Source organism: Lontra canadensis, unplaced genomic scaffold (genome assembly GCF_010015895.1).
Source record: "Lontra canadensis isolate GAN:19392208 unplaced genomic scaffold, GSC_riverotter_1.0 scaffold99, whole genome shotgun sequence".
NCBI lineage: Eukaryota > Metazoa > Chordata > Mammalia > Carnivora > Mustelidae > Lontra > Lontra canadensis.
This window is the reverse complement of record NW_022631093.1, coordinates 2,520,639-2,545,729: the sequence shown is the minus strand read 5'-3', so window position 1 is coordinate 2,545,729 and position 25,091 is coordinate 2,520,639. Positions and strand designations below refer to the sequence as shown.

The window sequence follows — 25,091 nt, the reverse complement described above, 5'->3', positions numbered from 1 at the left end:
TATTTTTCATTCTATTTCATCATAGTCCTTTTTGGATTTTGAATTACTACACTTGTTCATTTTATAGACACATATAGATAAAATATATACAGATATATGCGGTGAAGCTTAAAAAATAATAGGTGGTCAATTCAGAATTTAAAAAAAAATTATACTTCTATGGATGCTGGTGAATTACCATTTGTTAGGGCTGATAAAAACATTTTCATACGCACATTCCTTGTAATAGTTTATCACAAAGCTCCTCAAAAACCTTGAACCTTATCAAAAGCAATCCTTAAAATGCTTTTTTCTTAAAGTTAGTAGAAAGTAAACAAAACAACGCAGCTTCCTGAGGCTTCTTCACAGAGGAAAAAAAACAGGTAAGAGGCAGGAGATTATAAAGTGTTTTTCAAATGATGAGCCGGAGGTAGTTTCTCTGAACAGTTACCAGACTGGGTTCTGTGAGACCCTTAGAAAATCCTGCCTGGTCTGTAACCATTATTTTACTCTCAATTAAATTACAGCTTGCCCTGAGTGGCAGGATGTTAAGAGATGAAGGAAAGTGTTGCAAATGATATTCTGAACAACAGTATTAGTGGCAGAAAACGTTTCGATGACGAACAAAAAAGGGTTGGCGAGGCTTCATGGGAGAAGTTCAAGGGAGGTTCCTAGCATCCTCCCGCGTGAGTCCTCGGAGACTTCCTTTCTCTGTCGACCTGTTGAGGGCTGCTGGACTCGGGGCATCGACGTCAGCACCGGGAAGCCGGTCTAGGGGGCTCAGGGTTCGGTTAGACCCGGGCCAGGGGCGGACAGCCTGAGCCCCGTCACCGGAGCCCCAGAACCGGTAGATCCGGCTAGGCCCGTCCCCGCCCTTCCGAACCTCGGTAGCGGCTACGTGCACAGGAGGGTGTGATCTGCAGGCCGGGTCCTGCCCGACCGCCCTGCGCCCCGCGGCCACGGGGCCCAGGAACTCGGGCCTAGGCCACCCGGGCCGGTGCTTCCGCCTGTCCTGGGCCGTCCGACCCGACAGCCGCGCAAATCACCGCCCCGTGTCGCCTCCCGTCACTGCAGGCCCCGCGGCCCCGCAGCCCCCAGCTTTTCTGGCGGGGAGGGGCGCGGCGTCGCCACGTGACGCCTCGCCCCCGCCCGGCCCTGGTCACATGGGTGGCACGGCCGCTGCGTCAGTCACAGTCCTGGCTGCGGGAGTTGAGTCGCCGTCGCCGCCTCCAGCGGACGGGGCGGGGATCCCGGTGCCAGGTCCTCGTCGGCCCGCCCCTGCCGCCTCAGTCGGCCGTCCCGGGCTGGGCCCGACCGTCATGGAGCGGGGCGGGACCTCCGCCTGTTCCGTGTGAGGCGCGTCGCTGCCGCCCCCGCCTGCTCCTTTCCAGACCTCCCGAACCTTCGCCGCCGCCCGGAGCCCCTCGCCCTTGGCAGCCTGTCGCCGCCCCCCGGGCGGGCTCGAATGCGCGTCCGGTGAAGGTGCAGGCCGGGTGCCGCCGCTGCCGCAGCTGGGAGATGGTTCGGGCCTAGCGGAGCAGGGATTGGAGGTGAGGGGCCGACGGAACTGACTGAGGGCCGGGCCTGGTTTGGCCGCCGGGTGGGGGTGGGGAGACGGAGAACCGGGTCCGCCTGGGGGCTCGGGGAGATCTTCCAGGCCCGGGCAGCTCGACCCGGCTTCGCCTCTCTTTTTTTCCGTTTCACCGCCCCTCCTTCCCCCGCCCTCGGACAAAAAAAAAATACAAGGCTAACCCATCCTAACAAAAATTCCCAGAAATCCCTCTCTTCGCCGTTTCGCCTCTAAGCTTTCGTTTCTTAATCCATTCCTTCCTTCAGAAATTCCAGCGACTGATTTGTTACTTTTTAATACCCTCTTCAATGGGAAGTTATTTCTAGTTAAAGAGAAAATAGGCCCAGTTTCTAGCTATCATTACCCAACTAGTTCTCGCTTTCCTTCTCGCGATCCTGCGCACGTCTCCCCCCCCCCCCCCCTTCCCTGCAAAAAAAAAAAAAAAAAAAAAAAAAAGGAAAAAAAATTTTCCACCTTCGTCTAGGGAAGGGGATTGACTAGAAATGGGAATGTGGGGGGTGTAATACTTGAATACCCCCCATAACTTCGCAATCTGTCTGTTAGCTCGTTATCCCGATAGCCTGTATTTGGATATTGATGTTTAGGCCTTTTCCTCCAGCTGCCTGTGCCCGGGGTTAATCTCGTAATTGACGTCAGTGCTTTGTTCCTTCCACTTTGCTGTTCCTTCCACTCTTTGAGGATGGATCATGGGGTATAGGACTTTGAGGAGTATCTTTATTGCTTTTTCTCTCACAATGGATATCATTTATAGGAAGTTGAAAGTACAAATCTGAAATGCTCGTGTATGGAGTTCAAGTGAGACGGAGAGTTCGATTTAGGGTTCTCGCAGTCAGTTGCAATTCAGAATTGTACCATGTCTTTCCTGATGGCCTTATGGAAATTTTAACCTAAGGCCAACCCCTTTTCCAGTGACCGGTATTTGTCTGGACGGCATCTAAGCTCTAAGTGTCTGTGAATAAGATGTTTGTAGATGTGACGTCTAAAATACGTGTTGATTTTTAGGACTCAGGTGTTAAAAGCTCAGAGCTTTGTTTCCATATTGATTCTGCAAAGCTTTGTAAAGTGCTTTTTTTTATTTAACTGTACTTCGACTTATCAAAATCGAAATATTTATGAGAATTTTCTTAATTTGGCATTTGATAAAGAGCCTTTGTGGCCTGCGAATGTGCTTGGAATCCTCTTTGGTGCTATGTGCATAAAGAAGTGTTGGCAGGTAGCCACTTGGTTTTTAACAAAGCTGACTTCTTTAAATTTCTCAGGTGTATTTTTCTTATTCATCACTGCATCCTTAATTCTCTAAATATTAAAAAAACCCCTCAAGTTATTTTTACTTATCTTTTAGAGTCACTTTACCTGGATGCAATATATATACATATTTTTTTTTAATATCAGCAGTTTCATTCAGTTTGTGGTGGCTTGCATGCTGATAACTTTGGCTTTTTTGTTAGCTATGCAGGAACCGTAGGCAAATTCTACTTTAAGTAAAATTTTGAGTCAAGTGGGGACAAGATAGCAGGTCTGTGAATGAACCAACCTTTACTGCCTGGGTTAAAAAAAAAAAAAAAAGAGCTTAACTGTGTTAATTGGAAAGTGCTCAACAGTTTTGGGGTGTAAAGATGATTGTACAGTGCTTTGGTGAAGCTCTGTTATTAAGAATTACTAAAGATAGAATATTTTCATTCGATTCACTTTCTGCTTGTCAGATGACATAGATTATCTGTGTTCTTGAGTTATTGTATGGCTTTTGTAACAGTTGGTATGTTCTCCTTTTGTATTGTAATTTTCTCATAGGTTTTTTGTAGTGTGCTTAGAACAAGAACTATATTTATATTTCTCCTGTCCTCCCCAGTATTTTACACAACTATTAGATTGAATTTGAATATGATACCCAACCTAAGATTTCACAAAAGTGTAAAGAAAACTGTATGAACAAGTGATCAGTATTTGAAGGGGAAAATGTGTCTGTCAGATGCAGAAGATGACAGAAGATGAAGCCTTTTAAAAGTTCTTTATCTTACCTTTTTTGAAGAGTTAAGGTAAATATCATGGCTTTATGTGTACCTGAGAGGAACAAAGAAAACAGGTATTTCTTCTTTTGTGGGCATCTACTGGTTTGGAATGAAGTCCAAAATGTATAAGGCCTTCTCTTCAAAGGATTTTTCATAAAACCAAAGAGGTGTTCTTACAGGTATTGAAGACACACCTGAACAATGATCCAGAAGTGCCATGTGTATTATAAAAGTTGAAGTTTTATTTTTTATTTTAGCTCTATGCTCCAGGTAGCTTACTATTAAAACTTTCCTTGTGTCAAATATACTAAAAAAAAAAAAAATTTTTTTTAACCTTCCTATATAATATACAGGTTTCCCAGCTTTTGAACTCCCAGTCCTCATGATATTTACTCATTTTCTTTTTCATTTCCTCTGATAAGTTGGAATGATTATGCTTGATTTCTGGGAGGGTGTGTGCCAGTCTCCGTTATTGTGAAATAAGGTGTAGTCAGTGATTAAAGACTGCTTAAAGGCCAACCTCACTTTGCTGCTTTTTCCTTTGCTTTAAGAAAAGCACCTCTACTTGTAGTAAGTTTTTATATTCATCTTGATTGTTTGAAGTGATACTCTAGTACATGAGGAGGATGTAATAAACATGACAGTTACTGAGTTTTGGCTGATCATCTGCATTCCTGTTTGTCCTGATGTTCGTTTTCACTGGCATCACATCTGAAGAATTTTAATGGTATTGGCATACAAAAAATATTAGAACCACTGAATTCATTTCCAAAATATTTCAGAAGCATTTTAACATTGAGACTATTTATTGTTTTCTTTTATAGATTTTATTTATTTATTTGACAGAGAGAGAGAGATCACAAGTAGACAGGCAGGCAGAGAGAAAGGGGGAAGCAGACTCCCCGCGGAGCAGGGAGCCCAGTCTGGGGCTGGATCCCAGGACACTGAGATCATGACCTGAGCTGAAGGCAGAGACTTAACCCACTGAGCCACCCAGGTGCCCCATTATTTATGTTTTTGAAGGAAAAAAATTAAAGTCTGTCTTCTTCATGTGGCTGAAATTCGAAAGTCGAGGGTTGGTGAGGATGTGGAGAAGGATGAACCCTTGTGTGCTGTTGGTGGGAATGCCAGCTGGTACAGCCAATTAAAAGTAGAACTGTCGGGGCGCCTGGGTGGCTCAGTGGGTTAAAGCCACTGCCTTCAGCTCAGGTCATGATCCCAGGGTCCTGGGATCATGCCCCACATCGGGCTCTCTGCTCAGCGGGGAGCCTGCTTCCCTTCCTCTCTCTGCCTGCCTCTCTGCCTACTTGTGATCTCTGTCAAATAAATAAATAAAATCTTTAAAAAAATAATAAAATAAAAGTAGAACTATCCTACAATCCAGTAATCACACTACTAGGTATTTACCCAAAGAATATGAAAACACTCATTCAAAGAGATATATATACCCTTTTGTTTATTGCAGCATCATTTGCAATAGCCAAACTATGGAAGCAGCCCAAGTATCCATTGATATTCACACACACACACAAACACACACAGGAGTATTACTTGGTCATAAAAAGGAATGAAATCTTGTCATTTGCAACATGGGTGGAGCTAGAGAGGATAATGCTAAGCGAAATAAGTCAGAAAAAGACAAACACCATCTGATTTCACTCGTCTGGAAATTAAGAAACAAAACAAATGAACAAAGGAAAGAAAAACAAAACAAAACCAAAATACAGACTTTTAACTCCGGAGAATAAGTAGATGGTTACCAGAGGTGGGTTTCAGGAATGGGTAAAATAGGTGAAGGGGTTTAGGAATGCGCTTGTCTTTTTAAAACATTTTTATTTTAATTCCAGTATAGTTAACACATAGTGCACTTGCACAGTGCACTCTGCAAGAGATATGCACTTGTCTTGATGAACACCTGAGTAATGTATAGAACTGTTTGATCACTTACTGTATACCTGAAACTAATATAACATTGTGTATTAATTGCAGTAGAATTAAAAAAAGAAAAAGAACTAGTTGATACAATAAAAAAATAAAAATGAAATCTACCTGCTTCATCGGTTATACTTTATTTAAAAATCTGAGGAATGTTCTGAGGGAAGGCATTTCATGTAACTTTATCTGTGTTGGAGTGCCAAATAGATCATGGTGATGGCTTTTAGGCCAGTAGACAAAGCTTATTATTGGATATCATTTTAAACTAATTTTTTCAATTATTTCCTAGGATGGGTTAAAGAACCTTATGCAGGGCGCCTGGGTGGCTCAGTTGTTAAGTGTCTGCCTTTGGCTCCAGTCATGATCCCAGTGTTCTGGGATCAAGCCCTGCATCCAGCTCCCTGCTCTGAGGGAAGCCTGCTTCTCCCCCTCCCACTTCTCCTGCCTGATCTCCCCTCTCAATGTCTCTCTCTGTCAAATAAATAAATAAAATCTTAAAAAAATAAAGAAATTGTGCATTGTTTTCCCAAAGTTATGTGTGTGTGGCAGGAGAAATCAGGGATTGACATGAATAGAGTGCCCTGGAAAGCCACTATGGTTTCGCTACCAGTTACTGTCATGATCTATCCTGGGACTGTGTTCCCTGTGGCTACTTAAGGGCTGAATGGCTGTAATAATTTTCTTAAGTTAGAGATGCCTAGTGGGTTATGATTTTTCACTTTGACTTTCCCGTTTCTTGTCATCTTATGGTAGCACCAGTTTTATGGAGTGGTGAGTGCTCTGTATTGACAGGCCTTCCCACCTCTTTGCAGTTGCTTCCATTTCTTCAATCTGGAATATCACTTTTCCTTTCTTGTTCCCTACCTGTTAAAATGTCGCTGTTTTTTAAGGCCCAGTGCAGATACTGTTGCCTTCCTAAAGTTTTGCTTGACTCCTCTTGCTACCCCATTTGGCACCTACCCTCTTTGAATCTCTGCATCACTTTTGTCATCTCTCTTGCTTGTTTTGTTAACTATGGGACTATATAGCCTGCTGGGTGACAATCAGCACAGTGTCTCAGGGAAAACATCTTAGACTTTTTAATACTACTTCAAAATGTATTTCTAAAGAATAAGGATTAAAATAATAATCCCACCTTTCACTGAAGAGATTTACACTAATTCCTTAGTCTCATCATGTATCTAGTCAGTGTGCAGATTTCCCTGATTACAGTTTTTGTTTTAACAGTTTGTGTGAATTAGGATCCAAATGAGATTGTATCTTCTTGTTCTTATTCTTGTTTCTATTCAATTTGTTTGTTAAAGAAGTCACATCTTTGCCCTGTGAGAATTCTCACAATCCAGATTGTGCTGATTGCATCCCTGTGGTTTCATGTAATATGTTCCTCAGTCCCTTTTTTCCTATATATTAGTAGTTACACACAGAAGCTTGATCCGATTGAGGCTTGGATTTTTATTTTTAAGTAAACTCTTTGCCCAACCTGGGGCTTGACTTCACGACCCTGATATCAAGAGTCACATGCGCTACTAACTGAACCAGCCAGGCTTGAATTTTTTTTTAATGGCACGAATACTTCATGGGTAGTGTTGTGTACTTCCTCTATACTCTTAAGCCTTCACCCTGGCTTCTCATCCTGCCAGTGAAGTTGCTTATCAAAGCCACCTGTGACTTCTGTATTTCCAAATTTTATAATCATCACTTACTCCTTTACCTCTTCTCTACTTGCTTTTGTTTTGTTTTCTTGTAAAGATTTTATTATTTGAGAGAGAGAGAGAAAGGAGAGGGCACGAGTGGGGCGAGGGGCAGGTGGGGCGCAGAGAGAAGCAGCAGGGAGCCTGGACGATGACGACGGGCCTGATCCCCCAGAATCCCGGGATCATGACCTGAGCTAAAGGCAGAAGCTTAACTGACTGAGCCACCCAGGTGCCCTCTACTTGATTTTGTTAACCATTTTCTCCTTGTTACTGTTTTCTTCTTTGACTTTTATGACTCTGTCCCTTTTCTGTCTGCCTACCAGTTGCTTTTTTACAGACTGTTAATTCTGCTAATCTCTTGATAGGTCTGGCTTTTAGCGTTGGCATTCTTGTTTTCACTCTTGTGGATGATCTCATCCATTTGTATTGCTTCAGGTACCGTCTCTGAGTGTTGTTGTCTTTTTAAAGATTTTATTTATTTATTTGACAGAGATCACAAGTAGGCAGAGAGGCAGGTAGAGAAAGAGAGGGGGAAGCAGGCTCCCCTCGGAGCAGAGAGCCTGATGTGGGGCTTGATCCCAGGACCCTGGGATCATGACCTGAGCCGAAGGCAGAGGCTTTAACCCACTGAGCCACCCAGGTGTCCCTATTTAGTTATTATTATTTTTTTAATTTTATTTATTTATTTGACAGAGATCACAAGCATGCCGAGAGGCAGGCAGAGAGAGAGAGAAGGAGAAGCAGGCTCCCTGCTGAGCAGGGAGCCTGATGTAGGGCTCGATCTCAGGACTCTGAGACCATGACCCGAGCCTAAGGCAGAGGCTTTAACCCACTGAGCCACCCAGGCGCCCTAAGTATTTTTAAAACATAGTCTCACGGGGTGCCTGGGTAGCTCAGTTGGTTGAGCGACTGCCTTCGGCTCAGGTCATGATCCTGGACTTCCAGGATCGAGTCCCGCATCGGGCTCCCAGCTCCTTGGGGAGTCTGCTTCTCCCTCTGACCTCTCTCGTGCTCTCTCTCACTCATTCTCTCTCAAATAAATAAATAAAATCTTTAAAAAAAACCAAAACAAAACATAGTCTAACTATCTGTATATATTAGCAGATACACCTAACTCTTCGATGGAGACAACCCAAATTCTATTTGGCTAACATGTCCAGAGATCATTGTTCTCTAGGTCCAGATTTGAAAGGTGATGTCCTTTGTTACTTGGTCCTAGATACGCTTTGACAGTGGCTGAAAATTATGGGCTAAATACTAAATTTTTTTTTTTTAAAGATTTTATTTATTTGCCAGAGATAGAGAGAGAGTGTACACACAAGCAGGCAGAGAGGCAGGCAAAGGCAGCGAGAGAAGCAGGCTCCCCGCTGAGCAAGGAGCCCGATGCGGGACTCGATCCCAGGACCCTGGGATCACGACCTGAGCTGAAGGCAGCGGCTTAACCAACTGAGCCACCCAGGTGTCCCCTAAATACTAAGTTTAATCATCCCTGACATAGCTGATACACAGTTGTGGAAGAAACAACAACAGCAGCAACAACAACAAAAGTAAAAATCTTAAGAGGGGATGGGAGGAGAGAGGAAAGGAAAGTATCATTTTTCTAAAACTTGTACCATATCTTGCTGGGTAGGTACAGTGTAAGGTAAACGATGGCAAAAGCAGCCAGTTAAATGGGCCTTCATTTGTTGACCTACTTCCTTCAAATGGAGTGAGTTCTTTGGTAAGCCAAATGAAGAATTTCAGTTTTGTCAACTAGGATTATTTTCCTTGTGTATTGTCTTAAGTTATAACACTGAGGACATCTGGAAGGAGTTTTTTGGGAAGGCAGTTCTGTGTTGCCTTAGCATAAGGATTAGTAAACTATGGTTAGTAGGCCCCGTACACCCTTTTGTATGGCCTGTGAGGTGAAAATGGTTTTTACATTTTTAAATGGTGAGAAAAAAATCTCAATATTTTGTGGCCTGTGAAAATTACAGGAAAGTCAGATTTCAGTGTCCATAAATAAAGTTTAATTGGGACACAGATTAGATACCCATTTGTTTCTATATTGTTTGTAGTTCCTTTTGTTGCTACCATGACAGAGTGTGGTGACTGTAGGGCCTACAAAGCCTAAAATATTTATAGTGTCGCTTTAAAAAGGTTTGTCAACTCCTGTTTAAGCAGATTCGTGGTGGATACATGGGTCTGAGGACTGTTTTAGGATTGAACATTTAGTTACACAGTCCTTGTTTACCATAGTGGTAGTTAGGGTTTTTTGATTGTAGAATGTGTGTGTGTGTGTGTGTGTGTGTGTGTGTGTGTGTGTGTGTGTATGAAGAGATACGAATAAATTAAATATATACAGAGGGGTGTCTTGGTGGCTCAGTATATTAAGCATCTAACTCTTGATTTCGGCTCAGGTTGTGATCTCAGGATTAGGGATCGGACCATAGCAGCGAGTGGGGTGTCTGCGTGGGATTCTCTCTCTCTCTCTCCCTATGCCCTTTTCCTCTATCCCATGCACTCTCTCGCTCTCAAATAAATAAATAAATCTTTAAAAAAATATGTGTATCTATATGTATAAAGCGGGTATGGTCTGGGCATTGGCTTAGCTTTAGTTAGGGATTCAGACTTTGTTAAATCCTTAAACTGTACCCTGAAGGTAGGGTAAATGGGGAGCAAGAATTTCCAGAAAAGCTGGGGAAGAGGTAAGGCTAGAAGCTGATCAGGTAGTTTATATACATGTTCATCATGTACAAATTAACTCTAGTTCTACTATTTCTCAATCCCCTGACCCTCAAATCCACTGCTTTTCCTGCCTTGGGGAACATAGCATTGTCATTGCTTTTATCAGAAACCTGCAAATTGTCCTTGAATCCTCTGTTTTTTTCTCACATCTGGCTGGCTCCAAGGTTCTACTTCCTTAACATCTTTGAATCAAAACCCTTTCTCTACAGTATCTACATTCCTAGTATTACTAACTTAATCCAGGCTTTCATTTCTCACCAGGATAGATTATTCCAACAGCCCTCTCGTTTGCTTCCTTACTTCTAGTAAAATATCTACTCCACCCTGTATCATAGTAGTTTTTTCCTCTAAAATATGAATCTGATTTTGTCACTTGTTTTCTTAAAACTCCTTCGTAGTGTTTGTTTTTCTGTAGTCTTCTTCTAACTAGGGATTCTTCCAACATTAATGACTTTTATGTAACTTCTGAAGCAGTGCTTTGTAGCCAGCTACTCCCTTAGGAGTTTGTTGCTGTGTTTATTAGATTTTGTTTATGATTGTGTTTGTGCCAAGGTATAATGCATTGTACTGATGATTTTGCAGTGGCTCAGACAAGAAAAGATGGTAAGTAAAACTGGATCATGTCATAGCAGATTGTTAATACAGGGAGGCCAAACCCAAAAGAACCCTGGCATGTACTTAGCCTCATGTTTTCAGTGTGAAATGTATCTGCTGGATCCCATCTATGTAATTAACCAATATGAACCAGTCTGTTTGCAGTGTCATGTTTTGTTCCAAACCTCAGCGGTGATCATATTAGACACACACTTAGTGTAGATTTTAATAAGGTACTAAACTACAAAACGACAGGTTTGTCAGAGTTAACAAGTGAAGCTTCTTTAAAATTGACATTTATGGACTGCAAGCTGGTATGGTAGTATATGGCTGTATTTCCCTAAACTAGGAAATAAACATTTGCAGTTCTTAAATCCATTTAGTATAACATATTTATAAGCATTTTCTGCACTAGTATTATTGAAGTCATGTTATAGAAGTGGTTTAATAATGTAGAACCAGACTTGAGAAGGCATATTTCTGGGATTGAATGTATCATTGGTCTAGTTTCTGCAAAACAACATAATCTGTTACAGTAACATTATTTTAAATTTATTGTGTATTTAACTTTTAAAGTTTCAGTTTTACAGTTACATAAGAGCTATAAACATAATGAGTTCATACCTAATTTTATATTTTACTATTATTAACAGAATAAAGTCCTCATTCAAGATCTAGGAAAGTTCATTTTCTTTGAAAAGGTATCTTTATAACTTTCAGATCTGAGAAACCCACCCCACAGGTATACTCTGATCCCATGTGTCCAGTCTTATCTTTTATTTTGCACTCTCCCAACCCTATTTTCCAACTACACTTGATTTGCTTCTTTTCTTTGTGTGTGCAGTGCGCTGTTCTGGTCCGTACACTTGTTCTCTGCTTAGAACCAACCTCCCTCCTTCTATACCCTTCTTCGTACCTTGCCTTCCTTCTTCCCTCTGGCCATTTTTCTCTAGTCAGGATAGCTGCAACCAAATCTTGGAAATGAGAGTTACTTTAATTTTTTTTATATCCTTGACATTAGCACAGTGTCTGGTACAGTATACACATTGTTAAATAATTCCTGAATGAACTAAATGTTAACATGTATTTTTATATGTGGTATAGGCCTATACTGAAGAGATAGGTTTTAAAATCAGGATTTTAAAGTTTTCAGAATTCCTTCTGAATTCTGTTTAAATATGTTACAAGTCTAAATTAGAAAATATTTTGAGGGGTGCCTGGGCAGCACAGTTGGTTAAGCATCCAACTGTTGTTTTAAAATTTTTTTCCTGTTTTTTTTTTTTTTTAGATTATTTTTGCTAACATATATTATTTGCCCCAGGGGTACAGGTCTGTGAATCATCAGTCTTAACACATTTCACAGCACTTACCATAGCACATACCCTTCCCAGTGTCCATAACCCAGCCACCCCATCCCTACCCCCCCAACCTTCCAGCAACCCTCAGTTTGTTTGTGAAATTAAGAGTTTCTTATGGTTTATCTCCCTCCCAGTCCCATCTTGTTTCATTTTTTTCCTTCCCTACCCCCAAGCATCTGACTGTTTTAGTTCAGGTTGTGATCTCAGTGTTGTGAGCTCTCTCTCCCTCTCCCTCTGCCCCTCCCCACTGTGTGCATTCTATGTCTCTCTCCTTGTCTCTTAAATAAATAAATCTTTATTAAAAAGTAGATTTAGGGGTGACTGGGTGGCTCAGTGGGTCAAAGCCTCTGCCTTCAGCTCGGGCCATGCTCCTAGGGTCCTGGGATCGAGCCTCACATTGGGCTCTCTGCTCAGCAGGGAGCCTGCTTCCTCCTCTCTCTGCTTGCTTGTGATCTCTGTCTGTCAAATAAAAATAAATAAATAAATAAATAAATAAATAAGTAGATTTACTCTTATCACTCACAATTTGATCTTTCAAAGTAAATATTCTTGGTGCCATAATAAATAACTCATAATTTATGAGTTTCTATTCCAGTGATTAAAGAGCAGTCATTTACTTAAAGGATTAACCCTTAAATGGCCTTAAAGTTCTTAAAGCAATGTTCCTGTATGTTTTAGTAGAACCTTATTAACAGGATATAGGGTAGTTGGGCCTGGGGCTGATTTAAATTCATAAGCCTTGAGTATTTTGCCTTCAACATTTTTTATAGTATTCTGAGGAACTAAATATATTTTAAGAAATAGAGGTACTGGGGCTCCTGGGTGGCTCAGTTGGTTAAGTGACTGCCTTCTGCTCAGCCCCACATTGGGCTCCCTGCTCTTTGGGGAACCTGCTTCTCCCTGTCCCTCACCTGTCATTCCCCCTGCTTGTGCTCTCTCTCTCTGTCAAATAAATAAATAAAATCTTAAAAAAAGAAAAGAAAGAAATCCAGGACTTTGTTACCACCTGTCTTTCAGATGTGTGAATAATGATGAAATTATTGAGGTAATTCCTTTTTATTGTAAACTCTAAGGAACCTTTGCTGTATAGTGTTTTTAAACTTTTGTTTAATGTGCTATCTGAATTTTTAAGTAGAAAAAATGCTTTTATTTTGCAATTTGGACTTGTATTATTTTCTTTTGGCTTCCTCAGGTATTACAAATCTAAGCAGCCTTATAGTGCTCTGTTGAACAATAATTTCTTTCTGGATGTTGTAGACTGAAACATTCAGTTTTTACACCTCAGTTTGCCAAGTATGATTCTGAGATTTTACAGTCTAGCACTTACATTTGGTGAACATTTCAGAGTACAGGGTTTAAGTAAAAATAGAAATTGATCATTTCTGTACATGTGTTTTTTTTCTTGAACATATGTTGTTTTCCTTTTAGATAACTCCTGTAGAAAAATTGCTTTAAAAGGAACAGAATTCATTTAGTATCAATATTAATCCTTTTATTGGGTTGATAATATAGTGAATGTGGTAAAAAGAAGACCTACTCTTTTCTTGGTACCAGATATAACCAAAGTCTTAGGGAGGAAATGGGAGACTGACTGTGGGTAGAAAACGAGGGGCAACATCATCTTCTGAAACCCAGCGTTTAGTGAGTATTCCCACTGACTGTTTGACTCTTGGGGCAGTAATGCAAGATCATAGTTGTAATCTTTATAAAATTCATCATGCTTTGAGTATCTGTTGTATGCCTTCCACTGTGTAAAGCACTGGAGGGGAAACGGTAAGTCCAGTGATACATAGTTCTTACTCTCTGGAGGCTTATAATAAGGAGGTGACTAGGGAGGGCAGATAGAATAACAAAAACTAATCCTAATGTAAGGCAAGTGTTAAGTGCCAAATGAGATACAAAGAAATGCTTTGGGAAGTACATAACTTTAGTGACAGAGGAATCTTGGAGGGCTTTATTTATTTATTTGACAGGCAAAGATCACAAGCAGGCAAAGGTGGGCCAGGGGAGGGGGCAGCTGTGGGAGCAGGCTCCCTGCTGAGCAGAGAGCCTGATGCGGGGCTCAATCCTGGGATCCTGGGATCATGACCTGAGCTGAAGGCAGAGGCTTATTAACCCACTGAGTCACCTGGGCGCCCCTTGGAGGGCTTCTTGAAGGAAGTAGGTTACGTGGTAGACTTTAAACGGTATGTATTTAGAAATGGGGAGAAGGAAGGACATTCTAATTAGAAGGACTAGTTTGAGTAAAGATCTGGATCTGAATGTGTGTAGGTTATTTTCCGGTTTAGGTAAACCCTGAAGGTTTTATAGAAATGGCTGAGAATTGAACTGTGGATAGTTTTAAATCCTGGGATGAGAACTATGGACTTATATTTTTCATAGAGGTTGGAGTATTGAGGACTTCTAAGCAGAAGAATATCTTAAGTAGGTCCGTTTTATGAAGATACAAAATTACCAATGCATACGTTACAGAGGTTTCCAATAAGAGACCTTTGTAGGTTTTAGATATTTGCTTGCTTTTAAAATAAGAAACTGAGTCAAAAGATTGTTTTCTTCTTTATAAAAAGAACTGTAAACTCTCAATTTTAACCGTTCTCTCCATCAATGTATTCATCTTCCAAGATGAAGATAGACTTCTCAATTTATTTATCCATATGCTTTTAGAATTTGTGGTAACAATTTTTTTTTTTAAAGATTTTATTTATTTGTTTGACAGAGAGAGAGAGAGATCACAAGTAGGCAGAGAGGCAGGCAGAGAGAGAGAGGAGGAAGCAGGCTCCCCACTGAGCAGAGAGCCCCATGCGGGGCTCGATCCCAGGACCCTCAGATCATGACCTGAGCTGAAGGCAGAGGCTTAACCCACTGAGCCATCCAGGTGCCCCTGTGGTAACAATTTTTGAGATAAGTTTAAACTAGTTAAATTTCGTTTACATTTATCTCAAATATTAGTAAAAGAACAAGAAGTATATTTGATTTGGTTTTGATTCTGAAATAGCTACATGGCATGTAAAACTGTGCAGGACTACTGGGAGGAGGAGCATTTAGTAGTATTATTTAGAAACATTTTCTAAAGGGAGGCAGTTGTTTACAAGTAATATGAATACTCATATTCTTATGTTTGCCCTTAAGTGTAAGCATATTTGTGTATGTAATAAACATTTATTTTCTTCAATTAAGTCTTAAAATTGTCTAATATTTTTATTTTAAGTGGGCACCACACCCAACATAGGGCTTAAACCCACAGCCCTGATTTAAGAGTCATAGTCACTACCAACTGAGCCAGGGACGTGCCCCTGTCTAGTGTTACAAAAAGAATAAGTTTATTAGTAATTAGTTTAAAAAATACTGTTTCAAATTAGTTGTTGAACAATCGGGTGTCTGCTTAAAGACATAGTAAACGTTGATCATGGTACTGTTTGGTCCCTAAGGTGAGGAAATAAGTATCAGCAAAAGATTCAAGAGAAATTGAATTGAGTTATAGTTATAAAATCAGGTTGTATAGCTTGACAGATTAGTAAAGAAATGTGGTTCAATTCTGGTTGATCTAAAATAATGCAGATATGTTAAATGTCTGCTGAATTAAAATTTATTACAGATGGTATCTGATTTTAGTGTAATATGAGTATTGGTTATTCCAATTTTGAAATACTGGTATTTTGTGGTATTAGGTAAAGACTGTCATGATCTTTAGGTATTATTTTGTAGTAAGTGAGATAACTCTTCCTTTCTAACTAGACTGTGAAGTTTATTAGTTTACCTACTGAAGTGATTGTCCACTATGTTATGTTCTAGGTATGCATTGTTGCACAAAACACACATTCCCTGATTTTCATCTAGTGGGAAAGGAAATATTAATGACCATCAAAAGAAGTGTGTAGTTAATTGTGATAAAGTACTATGAAGGAAAAGGGAATTGTCTACGTGATTTTCCTGAGGCCGAAAAGAGCACTACAAGTTCAGAGAAGCCAAAAAAAAGAAAGAAAAAATTAAGACCCTTGGTGGGAACTAGGAAAGGAGGGTATTAAGATGTAAAATAAATATGATGAGATAAGTGGGAGTCAAATCAAGTAGGAAGTCAGATTGTTGCTTTGTAGGCCATACCATATCAAGGACTTGAAGTTTATCCAAAGATAAATGGAAAGCTTATTTAAAAAATTTTTAAGCAGGGGTTGGGTCACAAGATCTGGTTTGTGTTTTTAAAAGATTACTTTGGCTGCTGTATGAAATATGGATTAGCGAGATGAAATACGGATTAGCGAGAGGACAGGGGAACCAAGAATCTAATTAGAAGGCTGTAGCCTTTGTTCAAGCTGTAGATAAAGAGATGACTTATTTTGAACAGTGGCTGTGGAGAAAGTAATATACATATATTTAGTAAATATATATTTAGTAAAAATATATTTAGGGAGGGGACTCCTGGGTGGCTTAGTTGGTTAAGTGTCTGCCTTTAGCTCAGGTCATGATCCCAGGTCCTGGGATCAAGTCCCACATGGGGCTCCTTGCTCGGTGGGCAGTCTCTTTCTCCCTCTGCCTGCCACTCCTCCTGCTTGTGTTCTCTCTCTCTCTCTGGTAAATAAGTAAAATCTTAAAAAAAAAATCATATATGTATTTTTTTTTTCTGGGGGGGGTATGGTTATGGATTGGATGTGGAGAGAGGTTAAAGGGAAGATTGAACAAAAGCAGTTGGCTTATATGGTGAGGATTACTTTACCAGGAGTTGTTGTCAGTAGGAGAAAACAAATGAGGGAATCAATTTGGGATTTATTGAGATTGAGATCCCTCAAAGAACACGAGCAAACAGGTTCTCTATCTCAAAAGACAAAGTGTGTTATGGTCCGTATTTGGGTATTTGTATTAGAGGTATATAGATAGTATTTTAAGTCATGAGATTGTAGGGAAAGAATGTGGACTGAATCAGAATAAGGCCCATGGCTGAGCATAGAGAAGTACCAACTTCTAAGAAGTCTGGTGGGTAGAATGGGAAGAGACAGAGGTGATGGGATAACTGGGTGGGCTAGAGTTACAAAAGCCAAGAGTATATGAAGGAGGGAGCCTGGGTGTTTACACCCTGCCTTTGATGCTTTGTTGTGGTCCAAGTTGAATGAGCTTCAGAGGTATCCAGAGGAATTCCAGTGTTTGGTGCACTAACCTCATCAGCCCACCAAGAGGGTGAACATTTGACTTCCACTTGAAGTAAATTGGATTTTTTTTTTTTTAAGATTTTATTTATTTATTTGTGAGAGAAGGAGTACTAATGGCGGAGGGAGCAAAGTGAGAAGCAGACTCCCCACTGAGCAGGGAGCACAGCGTGGGGCTGCATCCCAGGACCTTGAGATCATGACCTGAGCCAAAGGCAGACTGTTAACCGACTGAGCCACCCAGGTGCCCCAAAGTAAATTGGATTTTATACATAAGGAATTTGCTGTACAAAATTACAGCTGAAGAAATGTATGATATATTTGGGAAATACGGACCTGTTCATCACATTGGAGTGGGGAACACACCCAAAACTAGAGGAACACACCTTATGTAGTCTATAAAGATTCTTTGATGCCAAGAATGTGTTTGATCACCTTTCAGAATTCAATGTTTGTAACAGATACTTGGTGGATTTGTACTATAATGCCAAGGGCATTTCAGACAAATGGACACAAAAAAGAAGGAAGACCAGTTGAAGCTTCTCGAGGAGAAGTATGGCATCAACACAAATCCACCAAATTAAACGTCTCCTGCATTTTCATTTCAGACTAAAACCCCATAAATGACCACTATCACCTTTTTTTTGTTTTTAATTAATACTGAATGTTATGATTTCTTTGAGATTCAGAACAACGTGTGTGATCTTGGCAAAGTGGAGTGTGGGAAGTTGAAAACAGAAATGTTGGAAAGTTGGAAAAATAGAATGTTGAATAGTGGTTGGATACATTTTGGAAAGCAGTTTGTCTATATCTGTTATAATTGCAGTTGCTCATATCCTGCACCCTAGTAATTCCACTTGTAGGTGTCTACTCTAGAAAAATTCTCACTCATTGGTATAATGAAAAATGCACAAAAAATGATCATTACAGCACTGTAGTGGCAGAAAAAGGGGAAACTAAGCTAAATATCCATCAACTGGAGAGTGGTTCAGTAAGTTGTGTGGATACACAGCAGCGAAAATAAATGAACTATAGCAGTAGGTATCAATACGGATGAACCTGGTAACGTAATGCTGGAAATTAAAAAGGCTCAGTCTTGGGGCGCCTGGGTGGCTCAGTGGGCTAAAGCCCCTGCCTTTGGCTCAGGTCATGATCCCAGGGTCCTGGAATTGAGTCCCGCATCGGGCTCTCTGCTCGTGGGGAGCCTCCTTCCTCCTCTCTCTCTCTCTCTGCCTGCCTCTCTGCCTACTTGTGATCTCTATCTGTCAAATAAATAAATAAAATCTTTAAAAAAAAAATAAAAAGGCTCAGTCTTTAGAATATACCCTTTTGTAAAATAGGCAGAAGAGTTCAGTGCCTTGTTTAAGGATGCATACATAAATTACAAAAATATAAAGGGATTTAAGAGAATGATTATTGCCAAAACCAGAAGAGCTGATACCACCATTGAGGTGGAAGGAGCACAGAAGATGTGGTCCAGGGAGCCTTTCCCTATGTTGGCAGTGCTGTATTTCATAAGGTGGTTCATGGGTTACACCAGTGTTGACTGTATTGCTTCAAGTAACTTTTATATGAATTGTTGGAGAGGAAGTAGAGAATCACCAAGAGTCCTTTTGAGAAGCTTGGCCATGAACGAGAGCAGAGAACAGTGAGAGTGGTATCTGGAGAGAGATACAGGGTTAGGGAAGTCTTTTTATTTTTATAAAGAGGAATATGCTTTTTTTTTTTTTTTTTTTTTTTTTTTTTTAAAGAAGAATATGTTTGAACTCTCCTGGAAAGGATTCACTAGAGAAGCAGAAGTTGAAGTTGCTAGACAGAAATCAGTAATTGTTAAAAGTCTAGGAGAAGATAGCAAATTCTTGTTCTTTGACATGAAAGAGGTAAGTTCTCTCTCTCTCTCTCTTTTTTTTTTTTTTTAAAGATTTTACTTATTTATTTGAGAGTGAGAGAGAGACAGCATGAGAGGGGAAAGGTCAGAGGGAAAAGCAGACTCCCCACTGAGCGGGGAGCCTGATGAGGGACTTGATCCCGGGACTCCAGGATCATGACCTGAGCTGAAGGCAGTTGCTTAACTGAGCTACCCAGGTGCCCCTAAGTTCTCTTTTTTAACCAGAGGAAAGAAGAGAATGGATGCAGATACTGGTAGTTCCAAAGTTGATGGTTGATTGCTGAGAGGATTTCTCTCTCCTTTTTTTTTTTTTTTCTTTTTTCTTTTTTATGGACAGAGAAGAGGGGAGGGGCAGATGGAGAGGGAGAGAAAGAGAAAATCTCAAGCAGGCTCCACATTCAGTGTGGAACTTTACTCCAGGCTAAATCCCACAAACCTATCAGAGCATGACCTGAGCCTGTATCAGGAGTCTGACACTTAACCAGCTACACCACCCAGGCATCCTTCTCTCTTTAATCTTTAATATTCTATTTTTAGTCTTTGTCCAGTAGGACATTTGTGGAATGCAAGTAAGGAGAGAGAGTGCTAGGACTCCATGAAAATATTTGTGAGGAATAGAAAAGAGCATCCATCTGCAAAAGATAGTAAAATTTTGGGAAGCTTTGAGGGCCTAGTTGAGAGTGAATTATGAAAAATGATTATGGGAAATTCAGATAATATATAAAGATATGATGAGGAAAGCACAGGTCGTTTGGAATTAGCTTTGCTTCCATGTGTTTCCTGACAGTTTTTTAAACCCTAAGGCTATGAAAGTCTCACTACCGATTTGGGGGCAAAAGTCCTGCTCTGCAAAATAGTTTTGGGACCTGATATTTTGTTACTAGTGGCTTTGATCTCTGGTGTAGTATCTTTGCTTCCCTGCCTTTTAGGAATTAACCTCTTCAGATTTGTTGTGATCTTAGCTCTAGTCTCATTTAGACTTTTGGAGTTTAAATTATTTGATAATCTGGTAGTGGAATGGCTCTGTTTGTCAGCAGTATAGTTGTTCTAAGTCAGTAATTTAAAAAAAAAGAAAACATTGTCAGTTCTGAACACCACTTGTAAGAAGAAAGTTAAAGGTCACATTTTACTTTTTTAAATTTTTCAAAATAAGAAAATTTAAAGAATGCCTGGGTGGCTTAGTTGGTTAAGTGTCTGACTCTTAATCTCAGCTCAGTTCTTAATCTCAGGGTTGTGAGCATGGAGGCTACTTACAAAATTAAATTTGGGGTGCCTGAGTGTCTCAGTGGTTAAGTGGCTGCCTTTGGCTCCGGTGGGATTGAGTCCCGCATTAGGCTCTCTGCTTAGCGAAGAGCCTGCTTCTCCCTCTCTCTCTGCCTGCTGCTCTGCCTACTTGTGCTCTCCCTCTCTGTCAGATAAATAAAATCTTTAAAAAAAAAATTAAATTTAAAGTGTTATAGACTAACACATGTATTTCTTAAGAGATTATAGAAGATGAATTTCTGGTTCATTGGGAATGTGCATTAAAATTTTACTGTGTGCTTACTGTAATTTGTGGTATAATATACATAACACAAAATTTATTATTTTAATCATTTTAAGTGTACAACTCAGTGGCATTAAATATATTCACAGTGTTGTGCAACCATCACCATTGTCTTTTTACAGAAGATTTTCATCATCCCAAACAGAAACTGTATTCCCATTAAACCTAATTCCCCATTTCTTCTTCTTCTTTTTTTTTTTTTTAAGATTTTATTTATTTATTTGACAGAGACCACAAGTAGGCAGAGAGGCAGGAAGAGACAGAGAGAGGGGGAAGCAGGCTCCCCGCTGAGCAGAGCCTGAAGTGGGGCTCCTTCCCAGGACCCTGAGATCATGACCTGAGCCAAAGGCTCAGCCAGAGGTCAAAGGCTGAGGCTTTAACCCACTGAGCCACCCATTTCTTCTTACGCCCAGCTCCTGGCAACCACAACTCTACTTTCTCTGAATTTGCCTTTTCTTTTAACCTCATATAAGTGGAATCCTATAGTATTTATCTTTTTCTGACTAGCTCATTTCACTTTGTGTAATATCCTTAAGGTTTTCCATGTTGCAGCATGTCAAAATGTCATTCTTTTTTTAAGGCTGAATAATGTTCCACATTTTGTTTATCCATTCATCTTTCATTGGGTACTTGGGTTACTTCTACCTATTGACTGTTGCGGATAGTGCTGCTGTGAATATGGGTATACAAATACCTGAGTCCCTGCTTTCAGTTCTTTTGAGTATAGACTTAGGAGTGTGATTGCTGGATCACACGAAATTCTATGGTATACATTTTGAGTAACCACCAAACTGTTTTTCTGCTGCAACTGCACCATTTTACATTCCCACCAGCAATGCACAGGGTTCCAGTTTCTCAACGTTCTTAACAACAGTTGTTTTTTTTTTTTTTAATTTTAATTTTTGAAAATAGCCATCCTAATGGGGGGTTACATGGTAAACTATAGTGGTTTTGATTTAAGTCCTGTGTCCAGTTTTTTATTATCTTGGCACTCATTATAAATGTATGTTTCTGGACTCTCAGTTCTGTTTATTGACTTGTATGTTTGTAGTACGTTTTGAAATTGAGAAGTGTTTGTCTTCCAGCTTGCTCTTGCAAGAGTTGTTTTGTTTTGGCCTTTGAATTCCCATTGAGTTTTAGGATCAGATTGTCAGTTTCTGCAAAGAAGTTGGCTGGGATGATAGAGATTGTGTTGAATCTATAGATGAGTTTAGGAAATATGTCCATCCTAACAGTAAGTAAATCTTCTGTTCCATGAATATGAGATGTCTTTCCAATTATTTAGGTCTTTTATTTCTTCGATTTTATAGTTTTCAGAGTATGGTTTCTTGTTTTTTGTTACATTTATTTCTGAGTATTCATTCCTTAAGATAATATCGTACTTGAGAAGAATATATATTCTGTCATAGTAGAGTGTTGTATATGTATCTGTTAAGACTTGTTGATTTATTATAGTGTGTTCAAGTTTGATATATCAAATCTTGAGAGACTATAATGTTTGTCTTTATTTATATCCTTTATCTCTTGAGTAACACCAGATTTTTTTTTTTTTTAGATTGTATTTATTTATTTGACAGAGAGAAAGAGAGGGAGAGCACAAGCAGGGGGAGTGGCAGGGAGAGGGAGAAGCAGGCTCCCTGCTGAGCAAGGAGCCCGATGAGGGGTCTTGATCCCAGGACTCTGGGATCATGATCTGAGCTGAAGGTAGACGCTTATTTGACTGAGCCATCTAGGTGCCCCAACACCAGATTATTTTAATGATATGAGATCTCATTTGTTTCCTATGGGGAGACAGGCAGTTTAAGCAGGAGGTGAGGAGCCTGAATTATTTAAGGAAATGCACTGGTCTTCAGCCCATCAGTAAGGTCTTGAAGATAGAGGAATAGTTGACAAATGGTAGTAATCAAGAATCCTTTTCAGACTGTTAATATTCTTTTATTCTTTCTTAAAAACAGCTTTATAGAGATAAAATTTCATAAAATTCACTTGTTTTTAAGTGTACAGTTGAGCGATTTTTAATCAGTTTATTGAGTATGCAGCTATCATCACAGTTTATTTTTAGAACATTTTCATCACCTCAGAATGATCTTTGTGCTCATTTGCAGTCACCCTTCATTCTTTGTTTTATAGAATTTTTTTATAGATTTAAAAAAAATTACTTATTTATTTGACAGACAGAGATCACAAGTAGGCAGAGAGACAGGCAGAGAGAAGAGGAAGCAGGCTTGCTGCTGAGCAGAAAGCCTGATATGGGGCTTGATCCCAGGACCCTGGGATCATGACCTGAGCTGAAGGCAGAGGCTTTAACCCACTGAGCCACTGACGTGCCCCCATTCTTTGTTTTAATCCTTTATTCTTGTGTAGTGGTAAATACTCAGATCCATTCAGATACTTCTTTCATTTAATCATTATCATCAGAGTAGTGTGGATATTTTATAAAAGACAAAACTGAGATTTAGGGACGTTACTTAACCTGAAACATATATCTAGTATATTATATAACCAGAACTAAAAATCAGGTATCATTACTTGTCCCATTTACTAAATTATCATGCCTCAACTCTTTATAATTCAGTTGAACTTTGGAATTTATATTACTTTATTAATGTATTTAAGGAGTAAATTAAGAAGTAATTGCCTGGGGGCACCTGGGTGGCTCAGTGGGTTAAAGCCTCTGCCTTCGGCTCAGGTCATGATCCCAGGGTCCTGGGATCGAGCCCCGCATCGGGCTCTCCGCTCAGCAGGGAGCCTGCTTCCTCCTCTCTCTCTGCCTGCCTCTCTGCCTACTTGTGATCTCTGTCAAATAAATAAATAAAATCTTAAAAAAAAAAAAAAAGAAGTAATTGCCTGTGTTGGTTTTTGGTTAGTAGACATTTTATATTTGAGAATATTATTAGCCAGGATATTACTCTACATCTAGATGATCAAATAGTCCTTGCTTATAACTAAACCACCTGAATCACCTATGATTTGAGGTACTACATGTTAGGAAATAAAGGGTCATCTTGAGAACTGATACCTTAGCCCCTCGATGATGATTACAGAGAAATAAGGGAGGACCTCTCTTTTGCCTCTAAATATTCATCCAGTAGGTGGTTACTACACACATATTATATGTTCTGAGTTATTCTTGATACTCTTCTGACGCTATTCTTAATCCCTCTCTCATTGCCTGCCTTTTTTCCCCAAGAGGTCCTAAGAATCTTCAGAGAAATATAAATGGCAGAGAAGTGACCTCTTTCTCATTTGCCTGGTTGCTCTAGAATTGGCTAGAGCTGCTAGTAGTGGGTGGATGAGACTTTTGTAATAACTGTAGTGGGTGGCAGGGGCTGCTAATGAAAGCCAGCTGTTTCCTTCCTTCAGTACCCCAATCCCCCAATCCCATGTCGCCCCTAGTAGAACTCACTTTTTTTAACTAAATAACTGAGAATTAAAGATACAGATAGCATAGTATCTGTATTATTGGAATTTAAAATTATTCATTTAGATTAATTACAGTTAGCCCACAGAAATAAAGAATGGAAAACTCCAGAGAGGCTGAGCAGTTGCAGATCAAGGTGAAGGAAGCAGACAGAAGAAAAAGAGTTCTACCGACTTGGAGAGAGTATGAACAAATTTCCCCAACTGCAGTGCAGTTTATTTACTGTGAAGGGATTGAGGACAGTTTAGGCAGGGCCTGCCTGCCAGTAGAGTTTGGAAATGGTCTTCCAGGAGAAGAGGCAGGCAGAAGACTTGAAAACAGGTAGTCAGAGTTGGGATGCACACTTTAAGATTGAATCCTAAGCTGATATTCCTCAGTTAAAATATGTGACAGATTGCGAAAGCATTGTTTCACATAATCAAAAGACTATCTCTTTAACAGATAAACAGACAAAAGGTATGAAGACGCAGTTCACAAAAGGAGAAATATAGGGACGCCTGGGTGGCTCACTTGGTTGGACGACTGCTTTCGGCTCAGGTCGTGATGCTGGAGTCCCGGGATGGAGTCCCGCATCTGGCTCCCAGCTCCACGGGGAGTCTGCTTCTCTCTCTGACCTTCTCCTCGCTCATGCTCTCTCTCACTGTCTCTCTCTCAAATAAATAAATAAAATCTTAAAAAAAAAAGGAGAAATATAAGTGGCTAACACACAAAATAGGTGCAATCTAACTATTAGGAAATTCAGTAGAATGCAATTGACTGTGAGGGACTATCTACGTGTGATTCTCCGTTTTATCCCTGGATCCTAGCATTGTGCCTAGCAATAGTAGATAGGCTCATATATTTGTTGGGTAGATGAAATAAACATATGAAATTAGGTTTTTCCCCTCTTAGATTGGTGGCATAACTTAAGAAGACTCCTAGTGCCTAGGATTGAAAATGGCATGATTAAAGGGCAGTCTTGTATTTTGTTGATGGGTTGTCTATTGATATAGTCTTTTTGGAAAGCAGTCTAGTGATACACATTGAAAAGATATAGCATATACCCTTTGACACCACAATTCCACATCTAGGAATTAATGTGAAACTAAAATAGTTATATACAAAAGTTCACTGTAATGTTTGTAATACTAAATTCTGGACATAATATCTACCAGGTACTTTCTGGTTAAATGAATACTATACAGTCAATAAAAGAGGGAAAATTCATATAT

The 25,091-nt window shown here is 39.9% G+C and overlaps 1 protein-coding gene across 3 annotated transcripts in view; it reads left to right on the top strand.

The window, feature by feature from the left end:
• Nucleotides 1-1,421: 1,421 nt before the first annotated feature.
• Nucleotides 1,422-25,091, top strand: part of AFF4 (AF4/FMR2 family member 4) — an 88,014-nt gene continuing 64,344 nt past the window's right edge. For 2 of the 3 annotated variants that reach the window (XM_032837591.1, XM_032837589.1), the window contains exon 1: nt 1,422-1,529. The gene's annotated coding sequence lies outside the window, so the exon portion shown is untranslated. The remainder of the gene's footprint in view (nt 1,530-25,091) is intronic. The other variant, XM_032837590.1, reaches the window with a different exon arrangement.